General features: G+C 40.5%; 1 long non-coding RNA gene across 1 annotated transcript in view; it reads left to right on the top strand.

Annotated features, from left to right (window-relative positions):
- LOC149502419 (uncharacterized) overlaps positions 1 to 9,930 on the top strand; it is a 141,812-nt gene extending 131,882 nt beyond the window's left edge. Inside the window, exon 2 of the long non-coding RNA XR_016323474.1 lies at positions 9,197 to 9,930. This is a non-coding gene — a long non-coding RNA (uncharacterized LOC149502419). The remainder of the gene's footprint in view (positions 1 to 9,196) is intronic.
- The last annotated feature ends 17,006 nt before the right edge of the window (positions 9,931 to 26,936 follow it).

Here is a 26,936-nt window from a genome sequence, read left to right as displayed (position 1 = left end):
ATCATTACAAATCTTTTTTTTGTATTGCTCTTATGTGTGGACGAGCTCACAGCCCACTTGGTTTGAACTTTACCAAGACTGGTAGCTAGCTCGAGGGTTCAACCGGCCGTGGGTTTCTAACTCCGTGGTCTTTTTTTATTTTTTTTCATTGCTTAGATGGGTGAACGAGCCCACCTGGTGTTAAGTGGTTACTGGAACCCATAAACATTTACAAACGTAAATGCGCCACACACCTTTGAGATATAAGTACTAAGGTCTCAGTATAGTTACTGAAGTAAGTATAGTTTTGAAGGTGGGCGGCGCATTTACATTGTAGATGTCTATGGGCTCCAGTAACCACTTAACACCAGGTGGGCTGTGAGCTCGTCCACCCACCTAAGCAATAAAAAAAAAAAGAGTACTGAGTTAGTAAAACTGTCGATGTACCTGCGTGTTTATTTAAAAAAAATTCTCCCAATCGGAATAATATTTCTTTCGATTTCCGCGAGTCATAACATAAATAAAATTACTTTTAGTCTCTTGTTTTTTTTTTTTTCATTATTTCCCACGTTTTGTGGTAATTTAAAATTTTTATTATCGCGTACCTACGTGAAGATTATTATACCATAAAATTAGCTTTAATTCAGTTTAAGAACAATTATAATTTGAAACAGTCTTCTTTTTCAGTTTATTATCTGTTTTAATGTTACCAGTAAAATTTTATAAAAACAGTTTTTGTTTTTCTATTATATCTTTACTACTGAAATATTACGGTGTCTGCGATTTTTATCGAAATTCGTCTAAAACAGGACTAAAAGCTTACTTAATAACATCCTTACAGCACACACACACACACACGCAAATCAGTATCCTTCCATTTACGTGGATGACACAGAAAAAGGACGAGGTAATTCAAGTAGCGTGACCTTTGTGACCTTCGAGGTTGAAGGGTCATCCGTTACGCGTAATCACTGTGGGGCTAGAACTAACACGGTTTACTGTTCGGGTATGTAATGTAAAGTGAATCTGGATTCCGAAGGGATGAGTTTGTTTGTCGAGCCTTTAAGCCAACTTGGAGAGGTTTTTGTCGGGCGCGGTAGGTATAATGAAATCGCAATCAATTTATAGTAATTATTAATAATAGGCTGCGGCTTGGCTCTGCCCCTGGCATTGCTGAAGTCCATGGGCGACGGTAACCACTCACCATCAGGTGGGCCGTATGCTCGTCTGCCTACAAGGGCAATAAAAAAAAAATAAAAAAAAAATTAAATTTTACATGGCTATTTTTTTTTTATATTGCTTAGATGAATGGCTGCCCCACCCTTCAAGCCGAAACTCATTACTGCTTCACGGTAGAAATAGGAGGGGTGGTGGTACCTACCCGTGCTTACCCGTGCATACTCGAGACCTTAGAACTTATATCTCAAGGTGGGTTGCGCATTTACGTTGTAGATGTCTATGGGCTCCAGTAACCACTTAACACCAGGTGGGCTGTGAACTCGGCCTGCCATCTAAGCAATAAAAATTTTTTTTTTATCCCGTTCCGAGTTTTCGCTGGTTTTTGTCTTCTTAGACGTTGCATTGTGTAGTGGATTAAGCATGAAACTAAACAATTATTGCATACATTTAAACAAATAATTCAAATTTTTCTAAATAAGGTTTTCCCTGATCCATTTTAAAAATATAAGTTTAATAATAATATCAGAACAAAAGCACATTTCTTACGTAACGTACGTAAAAACAAACATTATAATAAACGTAAAAAATAAAAAACAAAATACGACTTTTTACTGGTGGTAGGACCACTTGTGAGTCCGCGCGGGTAGGTACCACCACCCTGCCTATTTCTGCCGTGAAGCAGTGATGCGTTTCGGTTTGAAAGGTGGGACAGCCGTTGTAACTATACTGAGACCTTAGAACTTGTATCTCAAGGTGGGTGGCGCGTCTACGTTGTAGATGTCTATGGGCTCCAGTAACCACTTAACACCAGGTGGGCTGTGAGCTCGTCCACCAATCTAAGCAATAAAAAAAAATAAAAATTGTGTTAGATAAATTCTTTTCTGAAAAATAATAATATTTTTGCTACAATATTATTCAAACTATCGTTTCTTATGTTTCAAATTCTTTGCAGTTTTCTTTTTTTTTTTTTTTTCTACCTAAGCTGGTAGCCTTGAGAGGCTATTCCAGCGTAACCTTAACTAGTAGGTGAGCTCACGGGGCTCAAGCCTGACGACGTTGCTAACACGAACCCTAGCAAGAGCCGTGCTTCGCAGAATCTACCACCGGATCGGAAACGCGACCCACTGAGAAGATCCGGCGAGAAACTCAGTGGGCTTTCTTGCTCACGGACGACAAAGATGTTATATACAAGTCGACATCTGAATATTGTGCAGACTACTGTCTATTTTTTATGCAAATTTATTATTGATCTTTAAGTTTCTTTGCACCCAGAACGGGTCACCGTTATTTCGAAGTTTGTTTCACTTATGATTTCATTTTAAAGGAAACTATGTACTAAAAAGTATTCAAAATGTCGCAAATACAAAAATTCAAAAATATACGGAAGATTAAACCTTAACTTAATTTTTATAATAGTTGCAACATATTTCAGATATCTACCTAAGCATTTCTGTTTTTTTTTAAATGTTTTAAAAAAAAAAGGTGCGGTTTTTATAAAAAATACACCGGTTCATACGTCTCCGATATCCAGAGTAAATTAGTGTTGTTTCAATAATAATTATTTTCAAGACATTTCACGTACGTACAATGAACCGACTGCTTCATTTATACTAGACCATCAGGACACGTATCGATATTGCGACGCGACGGAAAAAACATCGATTCAAATTGACATCCGTTTTTATTGGCGTTGTTAACTCATACGACATCACATAATATACCAAATAGGGATGTGTGGGTTTGGATCTAAATACGACTTTATCTTGTTGAAATACTGAAAATAAGTGATATTAGGGAACTTTTTTTTAAAGAAATTAAAGGAATAATTGAAAGCTGAACACGAATTACGAGTAAAAGAAACTTATTTGTAAGCAAATTCCAAGGAATGGCGAAGTAAAGTATTAATAGTAGGACATCTTGTGAGAGAGCATGGGTACGTGCGATCTCGAAAATAAAAAAGTAACATTTTCTTGGAAATAAGACAAAGACCTCGTCGATATTACAATGTCATAAGATGGTAACCAAGCTAAGGATGGTAACAACCTCGCGAGGCTCTTCGTGACCAGTAAAGTGGATGGGAAAAAGCCTCGGAGGCGCAGCCCCATACGTTTAGTGGTGGTAGGACCACTTGTGAGTCCGCGCGGGTAGGTACCACCACCCCGCCCATTTATGCCGTGAAGCAGTAATGCGTTTCGGTTTGAAGGGTGGAGTAGCCGTTGTAACTATACTGAGACCTTGGAACTAATATCTCAAGGTAGGTGGCATATTTACGTTGTAGATGTCTATGGGCTGCAGTAACCACTTAACACCAGGTGGGCTGTGAACTCGTCCACCCATCTAAGCAATAAAAAATAAAAAACTCCTTCACACACTAACGGAAAAAACGTACAGTACCTATGCATATAAAATCACCAAATCGAAAACATAATTACGTTGTAATATATTCTTGTAATTATTTTGTGTTCGCCCTTGAAACGTTACAAACTATTGATTTATTGAATTGTGTTTGTTGTACTGTAATGTTGGTCATATTAATAAAAACACCAATTTGTTATTAGATGAATAAAATACAATGTTTATTGATTTGCTTTTATGAGCTGCTATACTGTTTATCTGATTGCGACTAAACTTTGTCAATCTATACTAATATTATAAAGAGGAAAGATTTGTTTGTTTGTTTGTTTCGAATAGGCTCCGAAACTACTGGACCGATTTGAAAATTTTTTTTTGCCATTAGAAGCCGACATTGTACCTGATGAACATAGGCTACTTTTTTTAAATATTTTTTTATTTTATTTTTTTGGTTTCATGTGTGTTTTAATGTTTCCGAAGCGAAGCGAGGGCGGGTCGCTAGTATAGGTATAAAATCAGCAATATATGATATCTAGCATATTTTTAACAAATTGATATCTTTCATAGAATTTTGCACAGTTTACATCCATTAGTCACAGTGGACCGTAACCGGATTTCACTAGTTTCAAATCATAATATCAAGCGCGCAATAGAATACAATTAAAAATGAACTGGCGTCAGAGGTCAGCGTCCTCGACAGAACGCCGGTTGGGAGGTACTGAGGCTGACATTTAGTTGCATTGCGTGCTCACTAAAACTTCAGTTACGCATGCTAAGTTTAAATTTTGCTTTCAGTTTTATTTTGGCAATTAGTTTATCCCCGTTGCGGCTTCGGAGATCGGCTACAACCTTACCACTTAATTATGATCCACTATAACTATATAATGGCACGTATTTCCTGTTATAATAAATTATTTTAGAACTAGTAAGCGTGAATGCGAATAGCTTCAGGCCGTTTCAAGTTTGATTTACGCCGTTTTTTCATGAAACCCTAAAAATTGTCTGATTCGATCGAAACTTAGGTAATGATTGGATTGAACATGTTTTACGATATCAGCTAAAGCAAGTGGTAAATATGCGGGCGATGATTACAAAGTAGTTTAACATGTTATTGACTAAGGATTCAGATATTTATACAAGTGAAAACATGTGTTAAATAAAAACTCGTAAAAATTGGAAATCACAGTAATTTTACTGATGCGGGTTGCAGGGCGTATTGGAAATGAGTATTTAGTGGAAACGACAGAGAAATCCTTTACCGAGCAGGTGGAAAGCAGGAAGTTCGCTGGAGCCACGGACCGGATATTTATTTATAGGTAAGATAGATTACTGGTGACCCGAAGGCCTTTTCAGTTTCACCGGGACAGATGGGCGAGTACGAGCTCAGTCAGGAAGGGCCGATTGTTGTTCGTAATTTGTATTTACATATTATGTAACATGCCCTTCTTCAAACGAGGCTTGTGAAGAGTATTAAACGGTAGGCAGCGGCTTGTCTCTGCCCCTGGCATTGCTGACGTCCATGAGCGACGGTAACCACTCACCATCAGGTAGGCCTTATGCTCGTCTGCTTATACGGCAATAAAAAAAATGTAAGCATATCTTGATAATTTCGTCCCCTCTATTCAGGAATCTGCCAAACGTCTTCTGTTCTGTGATAGTTACCGCTACAAGTATTGCTACCACCATTCTGCTATTCCTGCAGAGGTCATGGCTTCGAGCGTGAAAGGTAGAATGGCGGTTTGTTCGTATGTTCGCGATTAATAAAATTACTGGATAATGACCGAGCTATGCTTGGTATAATTATTTTTTTGATAAATTGTGTTTTTTAGAAATTATATTTAAATACGAATTACATATTGATAAAATGATGAAATATGAATAATATTTTTCGATCTTACCGACAGAATAATAAAAAAATGTGAACTGGTTATTTAACTGGTTAAAAATCATATTTAAAAAAAAAAGTGATATTAAGAAATTAATAAATAATAATTTCTTATTAAAAAAAAAAAAAGGCATGCCCGCTGAGTTTCTTGCCAATTCTTCTCAGGACGGAGGCTAGTTCTTGTGAATTGGCGGTAGTTCTTTTGACGTTCAACAAGTATGTACTTTCATCTATGTTGAATAAAATTTTTTTGATTTGATTTGATTTGGTATAAATTTTGGTTTGAATAAAAAATTGAATTGAATAAAAAATTGAATAAAAATTGGTTGGAATAAAAATTTTTTGATTTGATTTTGAGTTGATTATTGAAAACACAAATAAAACAAAATTTTCTGAAAATAAATCGTAGCTAGATCGATTTATCGCCCCCGAAATCCCCTGTATACAAAATTTTATGAAAATCGTTGAAGCCGTTTCCGAGATTCAGATTATATATTATATATTTATATACAAGAATTGCTCGTTTAAAGATATAAGATAAGATTTACGTCATGAAAGTAGTTTGTGAGTGTGTAATAGGTACGCATTTACTTGCCTTCTATATCTGAATACCGGCACATCACTCGGTTCGGTTATACAAAGCACTTTAAGCGTCAATAGAGACTTTGAGGTAAATTATGATTTTACTATTCGTAAGGTTATAATTCACGGGGAACTGTCGTATTCACGCAACTCGCAGGGACTTCATTATCATAATAAGGGTTGAAGTTGGGGGGATGTTTGTTTTTGTGAAGCTTCATTTTAGTTTCCTATGATTTAGTAGAGGTAAGTTTTTTAGTGATGCCGCGGGTAGCTAGATGTCGGGATAACGGTATTACATGAAAACTGGTTTGAGAAAAATAATAATATTGAATCTGACGACCCGCCATCGATTGGCACCATAATACAGGATGCTTTGATATTGAACTTCGTGTTTCCAAACAAAAAACGATGAATTCACCATGTCAGTTTTAACGTCTAATTCACCCTCTGCAAACCTTGATTTGGTAAAATAGTATCTTTAATTTTTTTAAATCGAATTATAGGAATTTTATTTTATTTTTCCTTATTTCATTTGGATGTTTAGTTAAAGTTTCTCATGCAACTATTCACCTCCAAAACGTGGATTGTTAAATATGACAAGAAAGGGTTTGCATTCGCCACTAAAACGCTCTTTTTTTTCCCCCTACCTATGCTGATAGCCTTGCGAGGCTATTTCAACTTTACCCTAACGTGTGCACCTCACGGGGCTCAAACTGGAGTGTTGGTAACACTGATCCTAGCAAGAGCAGTGTTTCGCAGAATCTACTACCGGATCGGAAACGCGACCCACTGAAAAGATCCGGCGAGAAACTCAGTGGGCTGTGTCTATGGGTTAAGGCGCTCAATATCCGTCTTGCGCCTTCATGGTGGTACTGGTGGTAGGACCTCTTGTGAGTCCGCGCGGGTAGGTACCATCGCCCTGCCTATTTCTGCCGTGAAGCAGTAATGCGTTTCGGTTTGAAGGGTTGGGCAGCCGTTGTAACTATACTGAGATCTTAGAACTTATATCTAAAGGTGGGTGGCGCATTTACGTCATAGATGTGCATGGGCACCAGTAACCACTTAACACCGGGTGGGCTGTGAGCTCGTCCACCCATCTGAGCATTAAAAAAATAATCTCAAATACTAAAGCAAGTCTCGAGCCTGAGATGTCTTGAATGAACACATAACGAGCTCAATACTCTAAGTAAACACAAAAGTAACTTCTAGTTTCAAACACACGAGCTTACATGTTAAACATTGGAGTAGAGTGCACAGCTACTGGAAACGTATTCGCTGAGTTATCACATATTAAGTTGTTCATTGAACTTTGTAACCCACTCCGGTGGTAAGCAGATTAAAGCTCCGACCATTCCGTTTATAATTCACTTGAAGCTGTCGTCTTTTGCAGATTAAAATGTAGAAGGCGCAATGGAAGTAGGCATAATGTTTTTTGTACGATTAAGAGGGTAGTTTTTTAGAAATCGTGAAATAATAGCTTTTGAGTTCACCCATGGTTTTTTTATGATTGAAAGATTTCTAGTGGCATGGAGGTCTTTCCTTTTTCAGATAGGTGGGCGAGCAATAGCTCAGCCAAGAGGGGTGGGATTAGCGAACAGCTGTCCGAGCGCCCCCAAGGAGACCTAACAACTCAAAAGCAGTTACTTCGCGAATGAATCTACTGCCGGATCGGAATCGTGACCCGTGAAGTATGGGTTAGCTTGCATGTCGAGTTAGACGAGTACGGTTACCGGGGTCCTTAAGCCTGCCCTTAGCGTTAGAGTTGAAGGCGTCTAATACAAGAGTTATTAGATCTGATATATCCGTAAGGATGTGTAAGGGCAGGCTGATGCATGGGTTAGCTTGCACGTCGAATTAGACGAGTACTATACGGTTACCGGGGTCCTTAGCCTGCTCCTAGCGTTATAGCTGAAGGCGTCTAATGCAAGAATTATTAGATCTGATGTATTCGTAAGGATGTGTCTAGGGCGTCGACGGTGACTGGCTTCTGCGTGATCAGGATTCGGGGAGTACTCAACGGCGACAACGATAAGGCGATTATCATGACGCATACATAGCCTTATCGAAGTAACACATTCCGACGCTGACTTCATGTGTTTATATTCGTTTATATGAGTAGGCCTGTTTCCGCTCTGACTGTACCTGTAATATCTATATACATATGTATGTCGGAGAGGGTCATTAGTTTGGTAGCTAAATGAAATGTAGCACGATTCCCGAGAGATGGCAGCACGATTGCGGTATCGTCGGAACTCGGCTAACTTCGTGCTACGACAGAGCCTAGCCGATGGAGGCGCGTAGACGCCATCACACTTACCATCCCACAGAACACTATTACTTCTAGCGAAAACCAGCGAGGACCAACCAGCCTTCTTGAAGAGCGGTGTCTCCGTCCTGGTAGCTGTCATTCGTTTTCGTTTGCTAACGTCAAGAGAAGATTTCTAAATTGTTCTGGGACAACAGACGTGATTGGTGTACTCAATTTTTATCATCATCCTATTCGCCCCTTCGATGTCTGACGATGGTGTTGGTAATTGTGGCTTCTCCGACACGTATATATAAAATTTTATTTAAGAAACAGTATCTGGTTCGCATAGTACCTAGAGGGAATTCTAGTTTGAGGCCAGATAATTGTTACTTGTCCTCGTTTATTATTTTCTCGTGCGAATATCTTAGGCATTTTAAAGCTTTAGACTTAAAGAACCAGATAGCCGATATTCAACTTCGATCTAGGGTCTCCACATGTATGGAGTATTCACGTTGTGTAGTTAATGGGCTTAGCTAACGGTTAATCATGCTTTATTAATATAATAATAATAAAAAACGTGTGGCACTCGGGAACTGCCACGGTAAATAATAATAATAATAATGTTTTTATTGCAAGTAACCATGACTCATATAAATTGTTAATCTTAATAATAAACATTTATTCCAAACATAAATTAGGTATGACGGCGTTAACGATATTTCTGTTTAGCACGTGCAATAGTAGTGAGTCACACAAGCCAGGTGCGCCGGCCGTGTCGTTCGACTCATAAACAACAGGTGCAACAGAAGTGACTCATAAATAAGCCAGCTGCGCCGGCCAGTATAAAAAGGCGGTACGTGCCTTTGCTCGCCCACCCGTCCTGGTGAAGCTGAAAAGGCCTCCGGGCCACCAGTAATCTTCCAATCATTAAAAAAAAAAAAAAACATTACTGCAGTTTTGGAAAACGATAGGTATAAGTTGAGACATGTAAATGGTTCTAGTGTACAAATTTCCCCATGAAAACTTACGCGAAGTACCTCGAGGCCCGTCAGGCCTACTAGAAATTTCTGAAAATTATAGTGACGATGACGTGACGGCGTACACAATGGGTTAAGTAATCTTGTTCATGAAACTGATCTTAATGATGACGACTCTATCACTGACAATAGAAGCGACATTTTTATCCGCAAATAGCGATACTATGTCTGTGGGTAGTGATACAATGTCTGTTAGGTCAGGCACCTCGGGTGCAGGTGTTGGAAATGTAGAAAACGATGGTCGGTCTCGCACTATTTCTGAAGAAAGTCCGTATAAATGTTCTAGTTTAAGAAATGTTTCAACAAATGCTACCGTACACGCAGAGTGAAAAAAAAAAAATTGTAAGTCATTGAAGGCTGTATCCGGTCCAATGACTTGGCTAAAGGGATGTTAATCCGGACTAGCAAGAAAAAAAAAAAAAGAGAAAAAAAATTTAGGTCGTTGAAGGGTGTATCCGGTCCAACGACTTGGCTAAAGGGATGTTGATCCGGACTAGCAAAGAAAAAAAATAAATAAAAAAAAAAGTGTGAAGTCATTGAAGGGTCTGTCCGGTCCAATGGCTTGGCTATAGGGATTTTCATCCGGACTAGCCACAACAATTAGCTACAGGGATTGCGATCCGGTCTAGCATTATCCGGTCCAGTTCGAAAAACTGAAGGGATAACAATTCCAATTTAAGTTAAAAGGGACATACTTACATACCTGAAGAGTTTTAAATGAACTGGCCCAGGTATGTAAGCAGTCTGAAGGTTTTTTATAGCCAGTATAGGATTTTCTGAAGAATTATGCGAACCGAACCGTACTAGATTGTTAATATCATAGACCACATTTTAAGTTGCATCCGTTAATGTCAGGATGAACGAACACGTTTGTTGTTCACAGACATACCATAAGAATGCGCGCACGAGGACGAGCGCACGTCAGTATGGCCGTGACGGCGTTAATGATATTTCTGTTTAGCACGTGCAATAGTAGTGAGTCACACAAGCCAGGTGCGCCGGCCGTGTCGTTCGACTCATAAACAACAGGTGCAACAGAAGTGACTCATAAATAAGCCAGCTGCGCCGGCCAGTATAAAAAGGCGGTACGTGCCTCGCAATGGACATTCGTTGGACTGCGTTTGCCTGGTGCACTTACTATATCCGTGTTACGTTGTGTAATTCAGTGACTGTTGTACGTACTGGTTAAAGTTGGACAAGTGTTAACGTGAATTGTTAAGATAACATATTGTTGATTAAATCAGGAATCAAAAAGTGACTGCGTTTTACTTGGTGTTCAGCAAGATAATGTCTACCCTCAAGCTTATAGGTACAAAAAAAATAAAAGATAACAAAAATAACGAGGCTTGGAAACGGTTACCGGCTCAGCAATGCCTAACAGTAACGAAACAATCTGTACTGCGGCGCTGATCCTCCGCCGGCACCTGCGGAGTGACGCGCACACCAGCATCAGACCGACCGATCGTTATGCACTTGAGTTTTTAAAATTGGTAAACTCGTAAATAAATTTGGTTTGTTGGTTTATAAGCTCGTAAATAAATTTATCGCCTCCATCTTTATAGCTACAGAAGTTTTAGTCTATGAAGTCGGTGACGTTTCAGTCCCGTTTAAATTCGAGTTATGAGTATTTCAGAAATAGATTTTCTTGTTCTCGCCTCGACTGTAGACGACGCAGCATTGAAACTTATTGAACCAAATTTTCGTTGGTTTAATTGGACGACTGCTGCTTGGTAATACAATTCCGAAGACTGATTACATGTTATTCTCGGAAAAGTACTGAGGTTTTTGTTGTTTTTTAATACGCTTTTATTAGCTTCAGACGTATGTGTGATTTTCTTTTTTTTTCAATATATTTTTTTTAATTAAATTGTCATCGGTCCTTAATAAGTATGGAAGAGATCGCTTTTAGTGATAAGACCGCCTATTGTACATACGTGCTTTTTGACTGTTTTTTTTTAATGTAAATTGTGTTGGTGTGCAATAAAGTGTATTTTCTCTCTCTCTCTCTCTAATTTCGAGTTAATCCGACGTTTTGAAGGGTTGGTCCCCCCTCGACAGTAGACGATGCAGCATTCAAACTTATTGAACCAAATTTTCCTTGTTTTAATTGACGTTTACGGTCCGCATCTAGTCGACTATGATGTTTGGTAATACAATTCCGAAGACTGATTACATGTTATTCTCGGAAAATTACTGAGGTTTTCGTTGTTTTTAATACGCTTTTATTAGCTTCAGACGTATGTACGTTAGTATGTAACGAAATCTTTGAACATGATTTTGATCCCCTTCAAAACGTCGGATTAACTCGAAATTTGGTATACTTATTATGGACCGATGACAATTCAATATTTTAAAAAAATTGAAAAAATTGAAATTCAACTAAAAAATACGCTTTTATAGAAAATCCAACTAAAAAATTGAAAATAAATTTTAATAAATTTCAATTAAAAAGTAAGTGTAAGAAAAAATGATTTTATTGTAAAAAAAGCGTGGGGTGCTTTTCAGGATATTATCAAAACAATATTATCAATCAAAACTATTATTTTTGGAGTAATTAATCGATTTCTATCGTACTGTGGGGACATTATTAAATTTCGGTTATTCGTTCGACGATCGTTCAGTGTAGTCGGTACTCAGTCTGGATCACAAAGAGCGTGCGTGACATCAATGTTGATGCTGACCTCGTATTTCATATTTTTGTTCATGTTGTATTTTATTTTATCTAAAGGCTGGTTGTCCGAATCTATGTCGCGTTTTTCGTTTTGAGTAGACTCGGTTTGCGGCAAAAATTAATAGACCGCTTTTTTTACTGCAGAGATGGGTGGACTCAGGGTCCACCTGGTGCTAAGAGGTCCCCGGCTTCCATAGCTATCAGCAACGTAAATGCCGCCACCTTGAGATATGAGTTCTAAAGTCACAGTTTTTCAGTACCACAGTTCCGCACCCTTTAAGCTGAAAGACATTACTGCTTCACGGCAGAAATAGGCAGAGTGGTGGAACCTACCTAGCTTGCCCGGCGTTTCCTCATAGTCGTGGGATTCAGTTCTGGGCAGTCGCCATATTCACCACTCGACAATTTTTAGGGCCGGAGGTGATCACGAATCACTGTTTCAGATAGGAATTATTTAGTTCACTTTTGAACACGCGATACTATTTATTAATGGATTATTTAATTTATTTTATGCAGACTTCTTCCTCCTTCGGCGGTAACCTAAATAAGAACTGTATCTATAATAATTTTATTAGTGTCACATATTATATGTAGGATTTATTGTTTGGTAAACTTTTACAATACCAGAACTAGATGCATTTACCCTAGGGATCCCTAATTATGCAGGAATCTAGTCACCGCTAATTGCTCTCAACCAGACGGGCGACGAAATAAGAAATAATTTGTGACTAGGCAAAAAAAAACATATAAATTGATTTGGACAATTCTACAAAGTTTCAACTCAATCACTCATTCTGAGCGCGCGAACGCTGAGAAGACGAACACAACAACAAGTATAAAATAAATTGACTAGATTACGTTGCAAAATATTTTCTCGGGACTTGATATTAAAGGCTCTTACTTTGTAAAATATCTAAAGTATCACAGGTAAACACAGTGCGCGTCATTAAGTACATTAGTTCCGTGAAACTTTTCATAACAACAGTTTTAATAAAGAACTTCTATGCTATCGTATTGTTACGCGCTGGGGTTCGGGATAAATAAATGTTCCGCCAAAGTACAACTTAAAACTGTATTTATAACTTAGAACACACACATAACACTTTAAAATTCTCAATTTGCTATTTGTGCTTCGCTTCAAGTAGTTCCGATTACTGACTCACTGCGTGTCATCTCTGCAACGCTTTTATAGTCGATACGAAGAAGAACAACTGCAGCTACGGTCAGAATATAAAGGTCTCGCGTTGTATGAGGTCTAGCGTTGTATGAGGTCTCGCATTGTATGAGGTATCGCGTTGTATGAGGTCTCGCGTTGTATGAGGTCTCGCGTTGTATAAGGTCTCGTGTTCTAGTAGGGCTCGCGTTGTAGTAGGTCTCGCGCTGTATGAGGTCTCGCTTAGTATGAGGTCTCGCTTAGTATGAGGTCTCGATTAGTATGAGGTCTCGCTTAGTATGAGGTCTCGCGTTGTATGAGGTCTCGCTTAGTATGAGGTCGCGCGTTGTATGACGTCTCGCGTTGTATGAGGTCTCGCGTTGTATGAGGACTCGCTTAGTATGAGGACTCGCTTAGTATGAGGTGTCGCGTTGTATGAGGTCCCACGTTGTAGAAGGTCTCGTGTTCTAGAAGGTCTCGTGTTGTATGAGGTCTCGCGTTGTATGAGGTCACGAGTTGTAGTAGGTCTCGCGTTGTATGAGGTCTCGCGTTGTATGAGGTCTCGCTTAGTATGAGGTCTCGCTTAGTATGAGGTCTCGCTTAGTATGAGGTCTCGCTTAGTATGAGGTCTCGCGTTGTATGAGGTCTCGCTTAGTATGAGGTCGCGCGTTGTATGAGGTCTCGCGTTGTATGAGGTCTCGCGTTGTATGAGGACTCGCTTAGTATGAGGACTCGCTTAGTATGAGGTGTCGCGTTGTATGAGGTCCCACGTTGTAGAAGGTCTCGTGTTGTAGAAGGTCTCGTGTTGTATGAGGTCTCGCGTTGTATGAGGTCACGAGTTGTAGTAGGTCTCGCATTGTATGAGGTCTCGCGTTGTATGAGGTCTCGCATAGTATGAGGTCCCGCGTAGTATGAGGTCCCGTGTTGTAGTAGGTCTCGCGTTGTATTAGGTTCCGCGTTGTATGAGGTCTCACGTTGTATGAGGTCTCGCGTTGTATGAGGTCTCACGTTGTATGAGGTCTCGCGTTGTAGTAGGTCTCAGGGACTCAGCTATCAATAATAAAATTTAATGCTTCCGAAGCGAAGCGAGGGTGGGTCGCTAGTCCCACAATAACATCTGTAAGATTTTTTCTTTCAACATGTCCAATGTAAATAATGGAGTGTTGAAAGCATTGATTTCTAGATGAAACTAAACAAGAGCTATACTTAGCAAATGTAGTTCAATTGTACTGAATACAGTAATCCGATGCGTAATCCACTAAACATTTACTACAACTTGAACGATAATAATAATTATAACAGTTAAACTTAATGCCTTCGTTAATTGGAGAGAAAATTTAATTAATATTGAAGTTTGGTGTCGCTTCAATTGTTAGTTTGTTTAGAAGGAAGATTAAATTAAGCATTATTCGTAAGTAGACAGATTGTTTTAATTATTTTTTAAGTCGTTTAGCAAAGGAAGCAGGTAAAGTAGGTATTCTTTAATGATTTATATAGAATGTTTTGTTGATTTGTTGTAAATTAATAATAAGTATTATTATTATTAAGCCGTTTATTCGGATAACAGATATACAATTATGTTTCTTACTACTGTTTCTTCTACTCATTACATATGTATTTTATACAATTAAAACTATTCGCATATTTGGTGATTCTTTACTTTCTGTAAGCCAATAAATTGGAGAAGATAGATGTCAAGAATTTCTCATTTCCTTCTTATCTTTATCTCACTTTATATTGGGTCAGCCAGCATGTCCTCTTTTTCTCTTTAGGTCTATCATACGTTACTGGTGGTAGAACCTCTTGTGGGTCCGCATGGATAGATCCCCTACCATCTAGATCCACCACCCTACCTATTTCATCCATGAAGCAGTAATACGTTTCGGTTTGAAGGGTGGGGCGGCCGTTGTAACTATACCTAGTTGTAACTATAGCTAGATCATATCTGAGGTGAGTGGTGGCATTTTGGGCTCCGGTAACCACTTAACATCAGGTGGGCTGTGAGCTAGTTCACCCATCAATGCATTAAAAAAAACACCTTTGCATTCATACCCTTTTCTCCTAGTCTCTTTAAGACGCTCTTTCTTCAAACAGACAACAATAATATAATAACTAATGCCACACGGTACTTAGTAGATGAACGACATAGAATTATCAAGACATTGGTAATATTTCACCAACTAATAATAGTATCCTTTTTTTTTTTCGGGCCGGGGGCCGAACCTGCTACGAGGTACCCGCGCCTAGAGGGCGCGCGGGGTATGTGGGACTCAACGATCTGCAGATGTTGAGAGCCGACCGCGGGCACAAGGAATTCAGGGCCCACCCACTAAACGACTCCCCTGCACTCTTACACCCGATGTCCGATCTCCGTCCGGGGTCAAAACCCGGTCAGAGTAGGGGGGTTCCCGCGGTCAACACTTCAACCAGACACGCGGCGCCACCCCGAGGACGCCCGACCGACGGGTCGTCGAAGCGATAGTCGACGACCAACGACGTCGGTCTCCGCGGTACGGCGGCCCTATCAGGCCGCCCAGGCGATGCCGCTGGTGTTCCGGGATACCCCGCTGAGTCAGAACTAGCCTTCCGGGTCGGAACGCGATACACCGCCGACCGGGTTGTTCTTCCGCAGTATGTTCGGCGACGACAGCGCCGTCAAAAATGCGGACCGCATCGCAGTCCGCAGCCGCCGACGCGTCGTCCCGTCCTCCTGGTGCCAGCGCGCTAGAGTGACGGTAGCGTGCGGTGCAGCCTCAACCCCCTTAGGTCGCCCCGTGACCATCACTGGGAGGAGACTGCCTCCTCATAGGGGCCGGAGCTGGACAAACGCCCTCCTCCGACCCCTGGCTCGGCGGTGGTGGCACGGCGCCGAGAGGGAAGAAGAGCTCTCCCTTTCCCGTTCCGCTCCGATGGTGAACTCGCAGAAGTTGAGCATCGCCTGCCAGGACTCGTCGCTGCCGAGCATCGTAGCCACGACGGTCGGAAGCGACAAGTCCGGTCCTATTTTTGCAATGAGTACACGGCGTTGCTCCGCGAAAGCGGGGCAGTACGCAAGCGTGTGCTCCGCCGCGTCCTCGTTGCAGCCACCGCAGGGGTGGCACTTCGGCGTCGGCTCCCTCCGGGCGACGAGGTGCAGGTAGCGACCGAAACAGCCGTGTCCCGTGAGTACCTGCGTCGCTCGGAAGGTGAGACGTCCTCGTTCGCGATTCACCCAGTCCGAGAGGACCAGGCGGATCGCCTCGACGGTCCGTCGCCCGTAGGCGGGGTCCGCCAGGCGACGAGACCACGCCTCGAGCACGGCACGCCGAGATTGAAGTTACCGCGCTCGAACTTCCGCCAGGTGCTGGACGATGCGGGCGGCCACCACCCGCTCGAGCAGTTTTCCCGCCTCGTCCAGCAACAGGATGGGACGGTACCCCGCAGGTGAGTCAGCAGGGCGTCCCTCCTTCCTCAGCAGGACAACTCTGCCCGTCTTCCACTGCTTCGGAAACCGTCCCGACTCGAGGCAGGCTTCAAAGAGCCGCACGAGCCGGTCCCCAAGGGCACCGAAGGCTAAATCCCACACCCGACCATGAACACCGTCAGGGCCGGGGGCCGCCTCCGCCCGGACGCACTCCTCTCGCAGGAGCGCGATCTCGGACGTCCAACAATACGCACCGCCACGCGGAGCGCGAAACGAATAGTATCCTAATTCAATTGTATTAAGAGCTTGTTTTGCTGTCAATAAAATAGCGCTACCAGTATTTTTGACATGACAATATTAATTGTTCATAAGTAGACGCAAACATCGTCCAAATCAAAATATTTCGCAAACAGTTTGTTGTTATTGTTACGCCGCTAAGAGTAACGCCATCTATCTAATCTATCATCTATCATCTAAATACAGTTTTTGGTTGTACTTTGGTGGAACATTTATTTATCACGAACCCCAGCGCGTAACATTATTAAACAGCGCGGACTGCTAAATGCGTACGCGTGAATTTGTTTAACACCGTCTCGACACGTTGGCCCCAACGTTCCTACCAATGTTGGCGGTTAAATTAGTGAAGTGTCCATACGTTGGCTGTTATACTAGTTCCTTTTCGTCAGAGCCAACGTGCACATGTGCGATGCCGAAATTGCTCTAAGCGCTTTTATAGTACTGAGTGCGTATAATTTATATCTGTTATTTAAAAAAAAGCCACGTCAAAGGAGCCACATACATGCGGGTGGAGATTTTGTAGATGAAGACATCGCGTCATACACACTCGACGGGTGTTGCAACACGACTAAGCAAAGCGCCAACATTAGGCAACATGTGGACGGTTCGCGAACGTTGGCCCAGATTCCTTTGATAAAACTGACACTCGACGGCCAAGTCCAATGTTCGCTCCAATTATGGCGCTCCGTTGGGGCCAATGCTATTTTCTAGATCCATACGTTGGGCGAGTGGCGTTGGGGCCTATGTCGGGGCCAACGTGTGAAGCCGGCGTAATCGTAATGGTAGAAGGCAAAATACCTTAAAATAAGACTCAAATTTCAAATGAACTTAATAACATTCGTTCAACCAACCCTACAAATTGTATCTCATTAATTTGCGACAGTAATAGACACAACGGTGATACTAACCCATTTACAGACAACCGACCTTGTAGAAACCTATTTAAAACAGTAATACAAAGTAATTACTGAGTTAATCTGTGCTCATATTGTTGCTATTTTCTTTAATGACACATTTTGGTTGTAACGAGAACGGTAGGAAGTTATAGCAATTGTTTTACTTTATAAATATAGTATTAATTCAGGTTGGAACTTGATAATCGATGCCTATTTTACATATTACTATCAGTGGGAGTGTATAAGATAGAGTAATGAAAAAAAAAATTTGTATTCATCATTTTGTTGTATTTAAGCAGTAATGAATTCCCAAAAGTGACTGAAAAGTGTTCTAAGTGTTATGATATATTTTGTTTGTTTAAAATCAATTCAAATGTATTAGATTGTAGACTTTTTGGCAGAAACGCGAAGAGCGAAGTTGTGTGAATTGTTTTTTGGGGAGTTTACGAAGAAAGGAAAGATCTTCCACCGAGCGGATGATATTTGCTCGGTAGACCGCCGGTCCGAATGTTTTTTTTTTTTTTTTTTTTTTTTTTTCCTACCTAAGCTGAGAGCCTTGAGAGGCTATGTCAGCGTAACCCTAACTTTTGTAGGTGAGCTCACGGGGCTCAAACCTGATGACGTTGCTAACACGAACCCTAGCAAGAGCCGTGCTTCGCAGAATCTACCACCGGATCGGAAACGCGACCCACTGAGAAGATCCGGCGAGAAACTCAGTGGGCTGTGTCTGGGAGTTAATTTACTCGTCGAGCCCTTCGTCGCAAGCGACGGGTTCGACGAGAACGGTGACCGGTGCTTGAAGTACCTAGAAGCACCGTTAGTGGATCGGGAGGATCCGAGATGACGTGTTTTGGGCGACGTCGACTGCTTTCCATTCTGTCCGCAGGATCGGGAATGTAGTTACCGGCGGCCACGATGAGAGGGTTCTCGTTTCGTGCCGCTTTATCGAAATGGCGCATTGACGCCGACTGCATATACTTACTGGTGGACTCTAAGTCCAGGTCGTCATGGAGGTCGACGTTCCTGACGAACCACGGGGCTCCGACGGCTATCCTGCAAAAACGGGATTGAATGACTTGGAATGATTTTAAGTGTATGCGGGCCGCGTGAGCGAACACTACACTTGCATAGGTCATGACGGGGCGTATGCAAGTTTTGTAGAGTGTCACCTTATTTCTAAGGGACATTTTACTTCGCCTACATATCATCGGGTAGATCCGAATGTTGTTGTTGGAACTTGTATATATGCGCTTTATCTTGAAAATGTCGTAAGCGAGATTCAGGCATCTGTCAATTATCTTGCGTTGTATGATGGCTACCCGCCACATCACTCCCCTCCGAGACTGGAGGTCGTGTCATTTTTTAGTTAGCGTTGTCCGTGCTGAGATTAGCTTGCAAGGGCCAGTGCTGCTCGAAGCCTGCGGTGAGTCGAGGCTGAGCTTGAATGCTGCGTGCGTGTCGCCAGTGCTGCTCGAAGTTTGCAGTGAGTCGAAACTGAGCTGAATGCTGCGTGATTGTCGCCAGTGCTGCTCGAAGTCAGTGATGAGTCGAGACTGAGCTTGAATGTTGCGTGCGTGTCGTGCGTAGTCCATGTGATGCAGAGCTGCCACGCCGGAGATGTGTTACCCCAAGCGTTGATGATCCGGTCGTGGGCTGCGATGAACTGTAGCGGCGTGATGAGGCAGTGAAGTTGCGTGCCGTAGGACCAGGAAGCGCGGTGAGTCGGCTGCGATGGTCCTGTTGAGGCTGCGGTGCTGGCTCGCTGTGGGACGACTGTCAATGACGTTTTATTTGCGAGAATGCGGGGATTGTGGTAGCCGAAATTCTTGATGCGCTGATGATGAATCAGAAGGTTGCGTGTTCACATCTCGTCGCAGGTCACCAGTTTGGGGAGTTTACGACGAAAGGAAAGATCTTCCACCGAGCGGATGATATTTGCTCGGTAGACCGCCGGTCCGAATGTTGTTGTTGGAACTTGTATATATGCGCTTTATCTTGAAAATGTCGTAAGCGAGATTCAGGCATCTGTCAATTATCTTGCGTTGTATGATGGCTACCCGCCACAGTTTTATTTGGTCTATTTAGTGTTTCCTCAGGTTTAAATGTTAACGGTGGCTTATTAACTCTTTCGTATCTGTGAAAGTGGACAAGTGTGAGAAAATGAAACAAAACCGTCGAACCTAGGTCCTCGGGATCCTCCAAAAAGTCTCCCTAAATAACCAACATTGTACTGAGATTACATTTCATTCCATATCATCTCATCTCATTTCAATTCATTTGATTTTGTGATTGATGATTGATTAATATTTCAAATAAATCAACTTCCTTCCATTTCACATCATATTATCATTTTTCATTAAAAAAAATAATATAAAAGTTTAGGCTGTATGGTATGTCATCCTTGCCTTTCCAGTTGCAAAAATAGAATAATATTAATCATTATCATCATCATCATCAGCCTGCGGCAGTCCACTGCTGGACATAGGCTTACCCCAAAGCTCGCCACTGAACCCGATCTTCGGTTCCACGCACCTAGTTACTTTCAGCTGCCTTGCGCAGGTCGTCGCTCCATCTAGCAGGAGGGCGTCCTACACTACGTTTGCCGGTTCGCGGTCTCCACTCCAGAACACGTCTACCCCAACGGTTATCGGTTCTGCGACATATGTGACCAGCCCACTGCCACTTCAGCTTACAAACTCTGCGAGCTATATCGATCACCTTGGTTTTTGCGCGAATGACCTCATTGCGTATTCGGTCTCGCAATGACAAACCAAGCATAGCTCGCTCCATAGCTCGCTGAGTAACTTTTAGTTGGTGGACTGATCGCACAGTCAGTCAATAATATTAATAATACTACATAATTACTCAAATGTATTATGTAGTTGTATATACGCACTCGGATTTTGTATTTCCATCATTTTTGTTTGAGGAAAGTTCATGATGCCCTCAACGTAGTGTATTTAATGCGACACACACTCTGTATGTTTTAAATTACGTTTAAAACAATATCATAATTTCGTTTCTTTATTTTTTTCTAAACCCTGCCGAGCCGTGAAGTCTTTTGTTTCATTCGCGGCTATTTTTCACTAGAATTATCAAAGCTTTTTATTATAAAGCTAACTTTATAAAGGACTTTTATGGATTCCGAGAGCTTGTTTTAAAAGTTTAAGGTTGTCTCGAAACAGTGTTTTATTTTGAGTTTTTTTGTTTTTTTTTGTAATTTCTTTGTGTTGCGGACAGGAAAAGATTTTTATAAAGTTTATGAGACTACATAATAATATATACTAGAGGCCCCGCAGTAGTCGAAATTCGACTATAATTAATTGGAATTGTAAACTTGTACACTATTATGATTGTATTTTATACTTCTTATAATCACAAATTTCGCCAAGACTACACTATAAAAAATATTAACAAAAACAAACAATATTTAATCTATTCTCAATTTGACAACGACGTCAAGAACAAAAGTTTGACAATAAATACCTATAGTATGCATGCGTGTGTGCGTAAAATACATGGTATGTAGTGTGTGTAATGTTTTCTTTATTGATTTAATGTCTCTTTTAATGTCTCTTTTATGCATTATTTTAAAAAAATATTAGTATTGTGCACTTCTTCTCTATATTCTCTATAAGTGTGGAAAATTTCATACTCCTCCGTCCGCGCAATTTTCGTAAAAAAGGATACAAAGTTTTTGCTTCACGTATTAATATATAGATCATTTCGTAAACCATATAGCTATTTAATTAATCTATATAGTTTACGGCAAATCTGACATCAGTCACCATCGATGTTGAAATTGGTATTGCAATTTTTTTATTTTTTTTATTGCATAGATGGGTGGACAAGCTCACATCCCACCTGGTGTTAAGTGGTCACTGGAGCCCATAGACATCAACAACGTAAAAGCCGACACCTAACTTGAGATATGCGTTTTTAAGGTCTTAGTATAGTTACAACGGCTGCCCCACTCTTCAAACCGAAACGCATTACTGCTCCACGGCAGAATTAGGCAGGGCGATGGTACCTACCCGTGCGGACTCACAAGAGGGCCTACGCTCAGTAAAAAAGTTCTAGCAAGGTCGCAATCATGCCGTTTCCGGATAAGATGATTATTTTTAAGTATCAAAGGCATAATATGTCTGTCAGAAAGTTTTTGATAAAAATAGGTTTGTTTTTCAATGGTATTACATGTAATAGAAGCCTTTTCTGAACTGCTAAGAACAACTATATTAAGTTTCATCACAATTGATTGAACACACAGCGTACATACATTTTTTTGTTTTTAAATCTTAGGCGAGTGAACAAGCTCACGTTAAGTGGAGTTACCGTAAATTATAGGTACGATGTTATTCTTTCATTGTGGAAGTCATTCGTGAACGTGAGATAATTTCGTATTTTATAAAAAAAATTGTACCTGCCTACGGGATTCTAACACCGGCACTATTGTATCGCTCGATACGAATGCATCGAACGTTTTATACTTTAGGCCACGACGCCGCGACGACGTGAAAAATACTAAGAGAAAATAATTTATTTATTTATTTATAGTTGGACAAAGCAACATACATAAAAAATCATAAAATACGTTACTATAAATAAATAAAAACACGTGTGGCACTCGGGAACTGCCGCGGTAAAGCTATTGCATAGCATTTTTTTATCAACTTATGCAATTATAATTAGACAATAATAATTTTATATTAAAACAATAATAAAATAAGACCACACTATATTTATAAACATTAACAAAAGCAAAACATTAACAGTCCCCTTCACACTCATAAGCTAGACCGCCTGAGAGAGAGATGGGCAGACTTTTCATGATGACAAACACTACACAAGCGCAACGTGTGAATGTGTTGAACGCGAGCTACATGGTAGGCAGAGTGTTAGGTATTATTTTCGTTACGGAATTTCTTGATTCGGTCGCCACCCTTAAAGCCGTGATAAAAGCAACACAATAGCTTAAGAATACGTTACTATACATACTAGTAAAACGTTAGCACTTTTAGACATTTACAGTCACAGAAGCACTTCTAATATTCCGCTTATCCGCTTCATTTAATAAATAAAAAAAGCCTTCGTTTCAATGCCGTTTGATTCTAGAAATTTCCCAAAAATGTATTATATTCGAACCGTCCGCAATATAAATACAAATACTTTGCTTCTATTATTTCATGTTTGAACTTTTGCGGTTTCGCGCTCCTTTCCCAAGCTTAAGGTCTTCTCAATGCGGTGTTGTACCGTTACTTTATTTGGTTGTTTGAAAAATTTTTTGCGGCCTACGTCGCTATTAAACGGTCTCATTTGCCGACCTTTCGAAGATTATGAGGGATTTGTATGAAAAATTACATTGCGTTCGCTCTCCGTCGAACGATGGTTAGAATACTCACAGTGGGTTCGCGTTGCACTGGACGCGTGAACGAGCTCCAAATATGACTGCTGTTAAGTGATCCACGGAACCCATAGACATCGGAACCTCAATGCCATAATCTATCTTTAGACATGAGGAATCTCAGTTGTGCTGTATAATGGTGGTTCTACCCCTCATAGCAGACTTTGCGGCAGTAACGCAGCGGTAGATTGTAATGCTGTCATTCGGAACTTGTAACAAGATTATCCTGTAAATCTCGTTACCGCGATTCAGGATGGGTTTGTTTTATTCATTGATAATTACCACTACAATACGTATTTGAGTTTCGGAGGGATTGAAAAAGGGAACATCTTCCACTAAATCGACCGTAGACCGACGGTCTCAATGTTAATATTGGGAACTTCTTTATATTTATACTTATCTTGAGGAAGTCGATAGCGCGATTTAGGAATTTGTCAAAAAATTTCATTTCTATGATAGCTACCGCAACAGATTCATTTGAAGCAAAATAGATGGTAGTTAGTACAAAATATCAACGAATAAGGTTTTTTTCCTACCTATTCGCTGGTAGTTTAAGGGGCTATTCCTGCTACGCTTGGACGGGTAGGTGACCTCACAGACTCAGCCTGAGACAGCTTGTTAACACTACCTCCAGCAAGAGCAGTGTTTCGCTGAATCTACCACCGGATCGGAATCGCAATCTACTGAGAAGATCCGGCGAGATACTCATTGGGCACGAATAACACTACTCGTTTGTTAACACGAAAACTGAAGGTATTCGACACATTGGGCATAACAAAAGCTAAATTAAACCGTAAAAATAGTTTCAGTCACGTCGGCGACTCGCGAAAACTGGACGGAAGACTACGAAATAATTCGTCAAATAATCGTAACGAAAAGGACCCTTAACGTACCTACTGTAAAAGTAAATTAACTGTGACATTGGATTTCTTTGCTCCTATAACTTCGAGTCGTTATTCTTTCGACTTTAGTTTCTGCGGGAGTGTTACTTCAACGTTAATGTTTTGTTTTTTCATTACATTTTTCGTCGGCAGTAGTCTCGTGTTAATAACCTGCCTTGTTTTGATCTCACATAAGAAAGTGATTTTTGTCGAGAAACAACAAGTTTATGTATATTTTTTCTCGATGTAATTTATATATTGTAAGCACTGTTATATGTATAACGGTTTTTTGTCGCGGTTTTGACTGTTAATGGGTTCTCGATATTTTGGCGTTTTACGTGTAATCGGAAAAGGAAATCGGATAAGGAATGATAACAGCTGGGAACAAATCACGCACGTTCATCCGGTCCAAATAGGGTTCCAGTGTTATGGGCACCAGAGACTGACATACATACTTATATACGTTTGAACATATACATACTTTTTTATTGTTTAGACGGGTGGACGAGCTCACAGCCCACCTGGTGTTAGTGGTTACTGGAGCCCATAGACATCCACAACGTAAATGCGCCACCCACCTTGAGATATAAGTACTAAGGTCTCACGTATAGTTACAACGGCTGCCTCACCCTTCAAACCGAACCGCATTACTGCTTCACGGCAGAAATAGGCAGGGTGGTAGTACCCACCCGCGCGGACTCACAAGAGGTCCTACCACCAGTAATTACGCAAATTACAATTTTGCGGGTTTCATTTTTATTACACGATGTTATTCCTTCACCGTGGAAATCAATTGTGAACATTTGTTGAGTACGTATTTCATTAGAAAAATTTGTACCCACCTGAGATTCGAACACCGATGCATCGCTCAACACGAATGCATCGGACGTCTTATTCGTTAGGCCACGACGACTAAAGGAGGTAAGTATTAGCAGGAGTATTCTTAAATATTCTCTTGTGTGCAAATATTCTCTCGTCTGATGAACAGCTGTATCGACTATTATTATGAGACCCTAATGTTCAAAAATTTCTTCTCTTATCTCCCAATAAGAATTTACATGGTGTTTCCATATCAGTACTTTTTTAAGTGATCCACAAACTAACAAACTAATGGGCATTGTTTAAAAAGAAAAGTTTTGCTTTTTAGAAAATATGGTCTAATTAATAAATTACTTTAAATATTGCATAAATATATTAACTGTAGTTATTTTTCAATAATTAATTGAAATAGTCATAGTTTTTCAAAATGATTTTACCATCAGGAGCACAAAGATAGTGGAGCCATTGCATCAAACAATTTTAACCCGTGACATGGTACTCCTTTAACAAATTATTAATTTTATTAATATGGTATAGTACTCCTTGGTACTTCATGGTACTCCTTTAACAAATTATGCATTTAATAAAAAATGTATATATTTTTTTATGAATTAAGAGTAACTGAGTAAAATGTTTTCGAAGACTCGTTCGGATTTTTATACTCCACATTCATAAACGCTCAGTTTTTAGATTATTCAAGACATAACTACCTTCATGCTTTGTGTTGGAACCGGAAAATGCTTTTTGAGGTTATTGCATATTCAAATCATAACAAAACTGAGAATTCCAGACGTGCACACAGTAAACTAAAATATGACGGTACGTTCGATTGTCGAGAGTAGCAATGACAACGTGATTTTGACATTATCGTTGGGCTCTATTGATTGATACTCTGAGCGAGCAACGAGTGATAGTTAGGTATGACTTTTTGGCGGGAACGCGAGGAGTGAAGTCGTGTGATTTGTTTTATTTCGTCTATTTAGTGTTTCTTCAGATTTAAATGTGTAATAACGGTGGTTTATGAACTGTTTAGTATCTGTGAAAGTGCAGAAATGTCAGAAAATGAAACATAGCCGTTGAACGTAACTTCTCGGAATCCTCCAAAAAGTCCACTGAAAAAGTCTCATTAAATAACCACCATTTTACTGAGATTCTTTTTCATCCCATATCATCTCATTTCATTTTGTTTTCATTTCATTTCATGCCGTGTTTCATGTTAATCAACTTCATTTCATAAAATCATTTTTCATATAAAAACAGTTTTCATTAAAATTAAAATAAGACTTGACATAAAGGTCTTAGTTACCAGGCCATAAAATCCCTTAAAAAAAAAACCAGGTATTATGTCAGAAAACTATCAATATGTTGACATCGCAAATTTATACTATGTGTTTGGTGGAGTATCATCTGATACAGACGCGATTAACTATTGGACAATACGAACCAGGCAGGACTTGTGTAAATTATTGTTATTAACTTGGAATTGTAAAGCAAAATGCTGTGTTTTTATATTCTTTTCGCCCGATTACCCACGCCTTCCTACGATCGAACATGGAAATCGATGAAGGAGACCCCTCTTCTTCGCCTTCAAATATATTTTGAGCGCTACGAAGCCAGCCAGCAAGCGATCACGCCTCATTACGAACGTAAATTATACAATCAATGATTAAGTTGTGCGCCTCAAAGTTCAGTCTCGATCGTGACGTAGATGCGCCAAAGAGATTCGTCACGTCCTATTAAATATTCTGTTTGAAGGCTTTTGATAGTTGCTTCTCAGTTTCTGTATTGAGTTGTCAATTAATCACTGAGAGCATTCGCGGTTTCCTATACTTCAGTGATAGCGCAGAGTATAGTGGGATAAATCAGTACAACTGGAGTCATTATTCATTTTGATCGTGCCATGTTTGAATGCATTGTTTGAAATTTGAAGTCGCCGTTGCTTAAAGGATAAAACTCTTATGGACGATCATATTAGTCGTTGCGCGTGTGGTACCGTTTTGTGAACAAACGATAATTTAGCTGAGTGCCGTGTCAAGTCATCAGGCTGGCCACCGCCATTACGCGTCGTTCAGCAGTAACGTTCCTTGGTTTTTGCAGCCTGTAAGAAGCCAGCGTTGGCAGGTACGTCTACTTCTCATTACCTAGCCTCGGCC

This window comes from Bombyx mandarina, chromosome 08, assembly GCF_030267445.1.
Source record: "Bombyx mandarina strain Sakado chromosome 08, ASM3026744v2".
In the NCBI taxonomy this organism is placed as follows: domain Eukaryota; kingdom Metazoa; phylum Arthropoda; class Insecta; order Lepidoptera; family Bombycidae; genus Bombyx; species Bombyx mandarina.
Note: the sequence above shows the minus strand (reverse complement) of the source record. Positions and strands in the feature narration are given on the sequence as shown.